This window comes from Ascaphus truei, chromosome 8, assembly GCF_040206685.1.
Source record: "Ascaphus truei isolate aAscTru1 chromosome 8, aAscTru1.hap1, whole genome shotgun sequence".
NCBI classification, from domain to species: domain Eukaryota; kingdom Metazoa; phylum Chordata; class Amphibia; order Anura; family Ascaphidae; genus Ascaphus; species Ascaphus truei.
This window is the reverse complement of record NC_134490.1, coordinates 11,223,154-11,235,029: the sequence shown is the minus strand read 5'-3', so window position 1 is coordinate 11,235,029 and position 11,876 is coordinate 11,223,154. Positions and strand designations below refer to the sequence as shown.

The 11,876-nt window shown below is 40.3% G+C and overlaps 1 long non-coding RNA gene across 1 annotated transcript; it reads left to right on the top strand.

Moving 5' to 3' along the window:
* Positions 1–3,696: 3,696 nt before the first annotated feature.
* Positions 3,697–6,731, top strand: LOC142501130 (uncharacterized). Its single transcript, XR_012803429.1, has 3 exons — positions 3,697–3,876; positions 5,272–5,319; positions 6,460–6,731. It is a non-coding gene; the product is annotated as an uncharacterized LOC142501130 (long non-coding RNA).
* Positions 6,732–11,876: the final 5,145 nt, after the last annotated feature.

The window sequence follows — 11,876 nt, the reverse complement described above, 5'->3', positions numbered from 1 at the left end:
ATGTCCTTTGGAGTGTGCTGGATAAAATTTAGACTTCCCTCTAAAGTGGGTATGTGTGCAGGTTAATTCTTCAGCTTCGGTCTCTGTCTGTGTGGGTCAGTAGTACTATTAACATTTTCTACTGTTTGTGGAGTATTCTCTATATCAGATTTAATAAAATGCCTCTTCAGAGTGAGATTCCGAACAAACTTCTGAAGGTCTGAATATAGCTGAAAGCCACTTGGCCCACAAGATTGGGAGAAGGTGAGACCCCTGTTTAAAACCTTCTTCTGATCATCTGTAAGGATGACAGTAGACAGGTTGAAAATCCCTTTGTACGCTGTGGTTGTTACAGCGTCTCGCAATCTCTTTTCTTTAAGTCTGGCCCCCCCTCTTGTTCCTCGCCTGACAGGACCCTTTTCCTTCTTTCTTTTATCTCCGCTTTCTTTACTATGCCCAAACCCTCTCCCTTTTTTGGGGGATCTGTATGTCTGTTTTTGACTGAGTCTAAAAAACCCGAGGGTGAGGGTTGGGCCGGTGATCTCTGTCTGGGACTAGGTTTAAAAAATCTCTGATTAAAATTTGCATATTTACTGTATTCTCTTTGTCCATATTTAAAATTTGGAATGTAGTTTCTCCCTTTATAGTTGGGGTTTCTAAAATGACCCTCTTGTCTGGGATGGTGCGGGTATCTATTATTTGGGGTGAAGCCCCTTCCTTCCTCATACACGTGGGTATCCCCACCCCTCTCATTCCAGTTTTCCCAACCTCTTTGGTTAGGGAAAGGTATAAAATTTCTATGTTGGTCATCAATTCTAGTCTGGGATTGGGACTGTTCTCTTGTCCCCCCTCCGTTCTGATTTGTTTTTACAGACCTACTTCTTTCTGGATCTTTAGCCCAGTTCCTTTGTCTATTATTATCGTAGTCGGCCTTATCTCTAAAAAACTTTTCATGTTTCTTTTTCATAGTTTCTTCCTCCGCATGTTCCAATTTCATGCGGAGGTCGTGCTCGAGCTCCGAGCAATCATATTCGATTACTAGTGGCTCGAGCACTTTAATCACATTAAAGATTTCTTTATCCATTATTTTTAATGTTTTAGTTCTCTCATAGATAATAAGCTTCATCAAAGATATGGAGCAGTCATCCAGAATCCTGTTCCACTCTTTTAAAAAATGCTCATTCTCCTTACCGAAGGTAGGTGACTTACGAAAACGCAGGCCCCTAGGGACCCTATCACGCTTGGCGTCTGTCCCTATCACGTGCTTGCTCCAGGCTTGGCGGGAACCGCCATTTTAGATCACTTTTCTTGCTCCGCGGAGCACATGTAGGGACAGACGCCATCTTGGATGAGTCCTCCAAATGTCCATGTGCCCTATCCTCAGTGTCTAACGGGTATCTCGTACCTAAACACTGACTGACTGCTAACTGTGTGCTCTGCATTCTGTTTCTCACTAAATTGAGGTGGCTTTTTGAGGCTTAGCGGAACTCCTCTCCTCCATGCACTATACTCGATGTCTACCATGCAAGTGCTCTGTGGTGCGTGTGTGTGGGTGATAGCTAGGGTACCTCTCTTCTAGGCCACTCATAGTGTGGGCCCTGGGCCATGGTTCCTGGACTGGTTAACAGGCTGACCCCCCCAGTTGCCTCACGCTACCTGCCTCAAGGGACTCGGTCAGCTCTAACTATTCACCCTCCCTACGCCACCTCCTATGGGCGCCCAAGGCGTACTGTGCGAGAGTCTGCACTCCCCTGACTACCCTCGACATATGCAATTGCACCCATCCTTCTTCAACACTTGCACGGCGATTGCATCTCACTCATCCCGTTCCGCCTTGCTATAAGCCGGTCCTGTTCTGACATATCTCAGCAGCACCTCCAAATGTAACCCTGCTTCCCCTCTCCCAGACTCTATGGTGGTGTCTAGGGTGCATGAGGGCAGATTACATGCGGTGTGGTGGTGCATACCTGTGAAGAACAGGATGGCCTGAGCTTCCCGCGATGTTATGGGTGAGCCAGGAACGGGCTTCTGGGGTGGTAGCCTCCATGATCTCTTCGTGGTGCAGCGCCTCCATCTTCTATACTCCCAGGAATATGGGACGGGACCTGTATAGAAGAACCCTTTCGGTCCCAGGGCAATAGCTTCCAACTCACACACAGTCTTTGGTACAAAGGATAGTCTCTTTATTGGCAGATCAGCAACTCCCAAATATATTGGCCTCCAGCAGCCGCAACAACAACAGCCAAGCCTTGCTAATGGCCCCGCTCTCCTCCCACACAGATATTCCTCATCTCCTTCCCTCCACGTCTCTCCTCCGACAGTCCAGGCCTGCATCTACCACTCAGGGCAGGGCTATGAAGGCGGAAAACCCATGATGATTACTGGTGCCTGATCTTAACAGGACTTACCACAGTAGAAGGGAGATAGATATAGCCTGTGCTGTTTACAGGGGGCTACATATATATACACACATAGTTTTGGAGTAACTTTGGTTATGGTGTTCTTGAGCTTGCTGGGATTGTGTGATTTTTGATTTTGTTTTGGTATAATTTTTGTGATTTTCTGTCAGTGCGCGAGTACATTACATGTTGTTCAGTCATGTTTGTGTATCAGGTCATTTCTCAGCTAGTCCAGAACCTATACCTCCTCCACTGGAATATGCATATTTACAGTGGGAATATAGCGGAGCCTGTACTGTAACAAAAGGGCAGTAGTCTTGCTCAGTTTGTCTGAGTGCTGTTAGAAAACATCATATGTTCATCGTATGTTAAATAATTGTGTGAAATTGCTAGCCAGCCGTATTGCAATGCTCATACAAATGAAGTGTCATATTCAAATACATATCTCTTAGATGATAAGATAGCAGATAGATAAGTCATTGCTCATAATTATACATTATGAGATGCAACTAAGCCTAAAAATAAAACCTGTAATTCTAGCGATATGGTGTTAGAACGGTGTCAAATGTATAAAAGTTCTAGTTTTTAAAAAATGACTCTATATTTGTTTCACAATTAGGAAACAATTACAGAGCTGACACTGATAACACAATCTAATTCATTATGTGATTCTAGAAAAATAAAATTTAATCTGGAGTCAGCAAAAAAAAGTTTATATCGTATATTCCATTTCCAAACCAACAATTTGTACATATTTCTTATTTTCTTTCAAAATGCACGTGCTATTCCTAATCGCTACTGTTTTCTGTGTACACTGAATATTTAATTCAATTTCTTTAGTCTGTTAAAATTATTACTGTCTTTATGTCATTATTATTGTCATGTTGTCAATATATAACAAAAAGAGTTTCTCTCTCTGATGGTATGTTACAGCATACAAATCTCAAAATAAACCAAATTACAGAAATACATTGAGAGCGCACACCCATATCTCACACATTTATTGGTCCTTTGTTTGTAGGTAAAATTTAATAAATACATTTTCTTCTCGTTAAAGAATTGTTGCACAAGATCATTCCATTAGTAGAATCATCCAATGAGACATATAAGAGTACGGAAGTTTTTGTAATTGAGTCTGGAATTGCTGGTTTTAATAGGACACACCCGGCACTAAAGGAAATAAAACAAAACAATTACATGCAAATTACTTACAATGTCATTATTTTTAGGGTCCTTCAGGAATGTGAGTGACTCCACCTGGAAGAACGCGGTTTCATAACTGACATGAGGCTCTCACTCCTTGTGTATAAAAGAGGTGAGCTGAGACTGACCAGACACAGCTGTAGAATCCTTCACTTCCTTTATTCCTGAAGTACAGTCTACTGAACTCTACCCAAGATAACCATGTCTGGAACCAAGGGACATCAGAAACAATGCCCAGACCCATGCAAACCAGACCCATGCAAACCATGCCCACCACCACAGCAATGCCAAGATCGTGAGTATCATGTCTTAGACTTTATTCTCTATTTGTATATATATAATACTGCATATATGGGGAATGTATCATTAGGATATTTGGGGATTTTAAAGATATGTAGGGATTTGCTTTTAAAAAGATTGTTGTAAACTTACTTGAAAATATGTTAGACCAGCAATTCTCTTATATGTTTTCTGTTTTCCATCATAGTTTATATTGATAGATAGATAGGATAGATAGATAGATAGATAGATAGGATAGATAGATAGATAGATAGATAGATAGATAGATAGATAGATAGATAGATAGATAGATAGATAGATAGATAGATAGATAGATAGATAGATTAAACATCCAAAGGGAATAACACACTGATTGCATTTTGCAATTGCTTAAATGTTGAATATAGGAGAAGTTTGAGATAAAGTGTGAACATTTACATTGAAGCAAAACGCTAATTCTTGGAGCAGAGTGAATTGATACTAAGGGGCCTATGCAGAGAGCAGCGCTATTTCAAAACTCGCCATTTTTTGGAGAAAATCGCGCAGAAAACAGCAGAAAATGTCGAGTTACGAAAAACGCGGCAATTTTTTTTTTCTATTTCTAAAACTCGCCTCGCGGCTGGCGAGAACCTCCATCTCGCTAGTTTTAAAAATATCCTAATGCAGAGAGGCGCGAACGGCATCTAGCGGCTGTTCGCGCCAATAAAATGGCGCGATTGTCTCCTTTTTGCCTCGCCAGGAAAAGTTGGCAAGAAGCTGCCGCTCGCGGCCATAGCAAAGGAAAAAAAAAGGCGCAATTTTTTTTTAACACATTTCTGCAGCGCGCATCTCGCCAATTTAAACTCGCCACACGCATTCATGTTAAACATAGCAGAATTCGCACATTTCTGCATATGGAGAATAAAACTCTCCAAAAAAGCTACTTTTTATTAAACTCGCCAATTTTAAAATTCGCTGCTCTCTGCATAGGCCCCTAATTCTATAAATTGGCTTATACTTATAACTAAATAACGGTAGCAGTTAAACTTGATGTGATATTACAATGCGTATTATACACAGTTTAATAACCAATGGGTAATTAATTGAATAAGCAGAAATCATTCTAGAGATTAACACTGTGGCTCTGGGTGTAAGTTTTAGGAATATTATTGAGAATATAAGTCGTTTTATTATAATAAAATAAAAACTCTGCTGTATGTTTTTTGTACATTTGTGGTATAATTGTGGAACTTGCATAACTACCATTTTATAAATCCCATCATTACATATTTCTGAGCATATAACACCTATTAAGGCAATACATGTGGTTTGTAGAGTAGGGATCAACAGTTTAATGTATATATACATATGTCACTTTCCATTCCAGAACCAACAATTGATATATATTTTCTATTTCTTCCCTTTTTTTCAGCTTGCAAGCCAAAGCCACACTGCCATGAACCTGTCCCACAATGCCAAGGTACTGGAAACCTCACTATTTATTATGCTAATGACACACATATGTATATATGCAACCACTTAACATACAGAAGTAACCATATGTAAAATAAAATCAATTTCACTGACAGATAGAGGGTCTTTGCTGCATTTCTCTGCAATGAAGGAACTACAATGTTCCCATTTCTAACGTATGATACAAACATGCTACTCAACAATATGTCTCTAGTAATCGATGATGGAATATTTTACTCAAAGGGGCCTATGCAGAGAGCAGCGCTATTTCGAAATTCGCCATTTTTTGGAGAAAATCGCGCAGAAAGCAGCAGAAAATGGCGAGTTCCGAAAAACGCGCCAATTTTTCTTTTCTATTTGTAAAACTCGCCTCGCGGCTGGCGAGAACCTCAATCTCGCCAGTTTTAAAAATATCCTAATGCAGAGAGGCGCGAACGGCATCTAGCGGCTGTTCGCGCCAATAAAATGGCGCGATTGTCTCCTTTTTGCCTCGCCAGAAAAAACTGGCAAGAAGCTGCCGCTCGCGGCCATTGCAAAGGGAAAAAAAAGGCGCAAATTTGTTTTTACACGTTTCTGAAGCGCGCATCTCGCCAATTTAAACTCGCCACACGCATCCATGTTAAACATAGCAGAATTCGCACTTTTCTGCATATGGAGAATAAAACTCTCCAAAAAAGCTACTTTTTAATAAATTCGCCAATTTTAAAATTCGCTGCTCTCTGCATAGGCCCAAAAAGGGGCTGGCTAACTTTTAAATGCTTGTATTAGGAAGATTTGGAAGAGATATGATAGGGATCCTGTAACCTTTCTTAGACGTGTGTTGGAATGAGAGAACTATAATTAAAAAGAATATAGAACATGATACATTTCTAACTTAATATCAGTAACTAAGTGCAGGTGAAGACGAGACCTGCAAAGTTAGAAAGCTCTGTACACAGACAGGTAATCTATGAATAACTCTGAGGTTGGTCCCCTAATATGTACCACAAACTGATCCTGCAATGAAACTAAAAATCAAGAATGCTTCCTGATAAATAGGAAAGCGGCCATGTCTGGGAATATAACCTATGAAATATAAATGCTATCAGTCTTCTCAGTGATGTCAGAGGCTGCTCCTGCTAATGCTTTATGTCCGTTCTCTCTTTAGATCCATGCAAGCCAACCCCACAGAAGTGTCACCCTCACCAGGACCCCAAATGTGTGAAGAAGTGTTAAGAAGAAAGGATGTCGCAAACTGTCCTCTTTCTGCTATCCCAAGACACCGTCTGAAAGACCTCGTTATCTATTTAATAAAATCAAGTTAATCATACCTTTTCTGACTATCCTGTAAAAGCCAATTCTACCGGCATATACTCATTCTGTAAGAAAGGATTTAATGAATGTATTCAACACGATTAAAGAATGCAATCTTAAAATCTATTTATGTTTCTTGATTTCTTTTTTTACACAGTACTCTTATGTGCAGAACATTTTAGAACAATGCTCGTGCAAGATCATTCAAATAACAACCTTTATTCAATCAATTTATAAGATAAAGTGCATGGAAACTTTTTTCTTGTATATAACGGTATAAAGTTATCAAACTCTAAGACAAAACCCCACACATGTGTAACCCTCCTTGCCTGGCTCTTAAGAAGTTTACATCAAGTTCAGGGTGCTGGATCCATGCCAGCAGGCGTGGATATGCAGATTGCATTATGATGGGCGCCAGGATTTTTTATAGTACAAACAAGAGCTTTATTCACATCCGTTGATAGTGGTCGCCATACAGCGACAGACTTTTCTTTAGACATTAACTGGTAGCAAATAATATGGTTACACTGTGCTTCTTCCCCTGGTATCTCTCACTCCTACGTTGGGGAAGTACTGATACTTATTTCCCTTAGTAATAGTTAGATTGTCAATCTCTTGCAAGGTTTCAATCTTGGGCCATTACTATACACACTATTTATTTAGAGCATGTTCCTTTACTAAAAATAATAAATGGTGACAGGACATCTTTAATACATATAACTATACACAAAAACCTGTTTACAGAATTCGCTGTGAGGCTTCAGTCTGAGCTCCGAGGAACCTGTTTCTAGAACATAGGGTGGCCCTATACATACTCTTCTATCTCTCTGTAGTGGCATCTCTGACCACAAGACCTCCTATGAGTGGCTATCACTTTCTGACCAGTCATCCTGCATCACATGATGGGGAGGGGAGTAACCTGAGTAATCCCACATAGTTAACCCATTAATGCGGTAAATCCCTTATACTAACTAGTATTCCCCAAAGGGGAGGGGGGGTGGGACTACACATGGATCTCAGTTTTGACTTTATTGTAGCTCAGCTTTTAAAATTAAATGATTTATGAGCAAGCCTAGTTCTTTTTTGTTAAGTTCTACCAGTATTGTTCGCTTAACGTCCTATTTTCTGAAGGTTCACTCTATTGATCTCTCCCAGAGATAACTGTGTCTGTAGTCAAAGGACATCAGAAGCAATGCCCAGAAATATGCCCACCCCCACAGCAATGCCAAGATCTTTACTTTCATCCCTTCAACATTTTCTCCCTGTGTTAATATAGTGACATTTGGGGATTACTTTTCTCATGTGGAGAATGTTTCCAAACAATATGCCAGGATCACCCCAAAAGAAAGAATGGAATAATATTGTACAGGTGTTTGACAATTCTGAAGGGGAGGGAGTCTTGGCTCCTTCAAAAACCTACTTACAGTACCGATTTTGAGTTCTCTGCTGTTCCCCACGCAGCATGAACGCGGCCAATCGCCCCAGGCACCCGCGCTTATCGCGGATGTTTTTTGAATTTCATGGATTCTGTTTCTTCGTTTGCAATAAAATGGATGAATTGTAATGTGTACAGTACTGTGCTACTGTGTCACTTTCATGTTTTTAATAGCCAGAACACTAAAATTCGTTTTTCTGCACTCGCCGCGCTCGCATCTTAGTGCGGGGAGGCTGTAATTCATCCCGTGGTTTCAAATCGGGATTCCGATGTACATGACGCATGAAGTGTTCGAATAACGGCCGCTGCATCAGTATATCTGTATTTTAATGGCAGTTTGAGTGGTACTTGATTTTCAGGGTCAGTATATGATGTGTTTAAGCATGATCTCGGGATGAAGGAGAAGAAAACAATAGTGCCGACCAATATAACAATTTTATCTCAAGGATATAAATACAGACAAATGTACTCACATTATGTATATTTGGTATGGGCACATAAGTGTTGGACGCGTATGATCATCGCGCGCCGTGGAGGATGAAGTACACATCGTTCCCAGTCCCTCTGCATTTGTTCCTGGCAGCGGAGGAAGTCCTTCGGCTTTGCGTCCCGCGTGACGTCAGGTCGGATTGACGTCACATCCGGTTAGGTATTCACAGGTACAAAAGATAATAATTTATTGTTCAACAAAAGATCAAAAATTGGACAAACAAAATATAAAACCAATTAAAACAAATATCAACTACACTAGATCTCAAAAATATGAACCAATAGGTTGCAGCAAGCAAAAAAAGGGTAAAGTGTGGAACGCAGCATGTATCAAATGATTAAAATAAGTGCTGCTGCCATAAATAACCATAGTATGTCACAGTAATCCCAAATAAACGGAAGAGGTTTCAATAACAACTCCCGGATTTAAGGCATAACTGTGCAGCTGGATATAAAATCCGTCAGGTGCAGTAATTATATGCAAATAATGATCGAGCATGCAATAGACATGAACCAGCAATGAGCAAAATACAATCCTAATAATTGGATAACAGACGCTCATACAATACTAGTGTAATGTCATATACTGATATAGCCATCAGGTGCAATGTTTATATGCAAACAATGATGAACATGCATGAAATTTGGGGATCAGGGGTTGAGCCAGGGATAAGCTGAATCTAATCCTGACAAACACTCAGTAGATACGAGTGTAACATGTGATAATGATGTCCATTCGTAACGGCAATTGTGCATGTTGCAGATAAACACTGTAATGGAAAAAAGTTCATAAATCCCAAAGACTAATAGCAATGGCAGAAAAAATATATACATCAGCTGATGCAAGTGTGCTGGTGACAGGACAGAGCAGGTTTAGACCCAGATGCTTCGAAGGTAAAATAACTTTAATAGCTGCAACAGCCAAGATAGCTAAAATTACAGATCATAAAGATGCATATATAAGAAAACTCCAGACTCCCAATAGTCTGGAGTTTTATAGTCCGCTGTTTTATGGTCACAGGGAGATAACAGGAAGCAAACCAATAGATATACTCAAGGTTTTTCAAGGAGGTATCACGCTGGCAGATGGAAGTGCCGGATGAATCCGCAAAACTTTGCAGGCTACTTCATGCGGAAAATGGATCTGCAGTCAATTTACCAGCCACCGGTGCCGAAATGCCGGAACTACTGCACACACCAGGAGATGCTTGCTTGCTACGGATCAAAGAGTAGGAGAGGAGGCGCCCAACGCGGCATTATGCCAACAGGCTTCGTCAGGGGCATGTCCAAGTGTCGATCTTTGGTGTACTATATACCCAGAAAAGATGACATCATGATCAAATCACAGGCGTTACAAATCTATAAGAGGATAGACAAAACAACATGTTTTTACGGCAACTATTCCTTATCAGATTTGGGTCAATCTATGAAATAGACATGTCAGATGTACAAAAAAAATACAGACAGAAAGAGACAAGCGACAGGGTACCTTTGGTGGTCACATATAACCCACACCTAGAAGCCCTATGCAAGATCGCCAGGGAACTACAACCCATTTTCCAGGAAGATACAAGAGTGCAACAGGTCTTCTCTGAAACACCCTTATAATCACAGACAACCTCACAATCTCAAGAAAGATGGTGAGGAGGAAAGTATTCAACAGTACAACTGAATGAGGGACAAGACCATGCCAGGACGCAAGATGCAAAACCTGCGCAATTCTCCACACAGCAGGCAAAATACAAATACCACACAGGAATCTGGAGTACAAAATCAGAGGAAGGTTCCTCCAGCAATATTGTGTACCTCATCATGTGCATGAAATGCCCAGGGGGCTGCTACTACGTAGCTAAGACGGAACAGGGGCTAAACAAGAGAATGAATCTACATCGCCACAGCATCACACGCGGAACAAGAGACAGTCCTGTCGGCGAACATTTCTCTGATTCTGGCCACAATATGAATGATCTAAAGGCGGCCATACTCAAAGGTAATCTTAGAACACAGAAAGAGAGATGGTTGCATGAATACAAATTTATGCAACTGTTCGGGACACAACGGTGGCCTAAACCGAGACCGAAGTTTTATGAGTCATTACTGACAAGTGAACTCTCTTCCCATGAGTGCTAAAGGCCATGTCTATACATAATGCGCTATATGTATGCACACACAGCTATCTCTTACACATACATATACTCTATGTAATTCCATCCCTATATACCAATAGGGACCACGTAGTATCTGCACACACTTTTAGTAATGCAACACTCTCTCACATTTCCACACCTACCCACACTATTGATATACACTCCCACTCCACACACACCTTTTGTAAAGCGCTGTATACACTGTGGGCTCTTCATTAATTTATATTTACATACATATACACACACACACACACACACACACACACACACACACACACACACACACACACACACACACACACACACACTTACATCACCAACATTCAGGGACTATTTAACACCTAGTCATAAATCGCATCTGCATATGGGGGAGGGATAAGCACAGAAAACATTCCAAGAGACACTGTTTTTAAGTAAAACGCTTGCTTGCTTTATTCATTGTAACACCGCCGGAAGAAGAGATCAGTGTATCTCGAAAGCTCGCACAAATTAAAGCATTTTGTTAGCCACAGAACGGTATCGTCTATTCATTTTTGATTATTAATCTCAGCTAACACGGTACAGATACCTCTACATATACTGTATATATACATAGTTTTGGAATAACTTTGGTTTTGGGGTTCTTGAGCTTGCTGGGATTGTGTGATTTTTTATTTTGTTTTGGTATAATTTTTGTGATTTTCTGTCAGTGCGCGAGTACATTACATGTTGTTCAGTCATGTTTGTATCAGGTCATTTCTCAGCTAGTCCAGAACCTGCATCTCCTCCACTGGAATATGCATATTTACAGTGGGAATATAGCGGAGCCTGTACTGTAACATAAGGGCAGTAGTCTGGCTCAGTTTGTCTGAGTGCTGTTAGAAAACATCATATGTTCATCGTATGTTAAATAATTGTGTGAAATTGCTAGCCAGCCGTATTGCAATGCTCATACAAATGAAGTGTCATATTCAAATACATATCTCTTAGATGATAAGATAGCAGATAGATAAGTCATTGCTCATAATTATACATTATGAGATGCAACTAAGCCTAAAAATAAAACCTGTAATTCTAGCGATATGGTGTTAGAACGGTGTCAAATGTATAAAAGTTCTAGTTTTTAAAAAATGACTCTATATTTGTTTCACAATTGGGAAACAATTACAGAGCTAACACTGATAACACAATCTAATTCATTATGTGATTCTAGAAAAATAA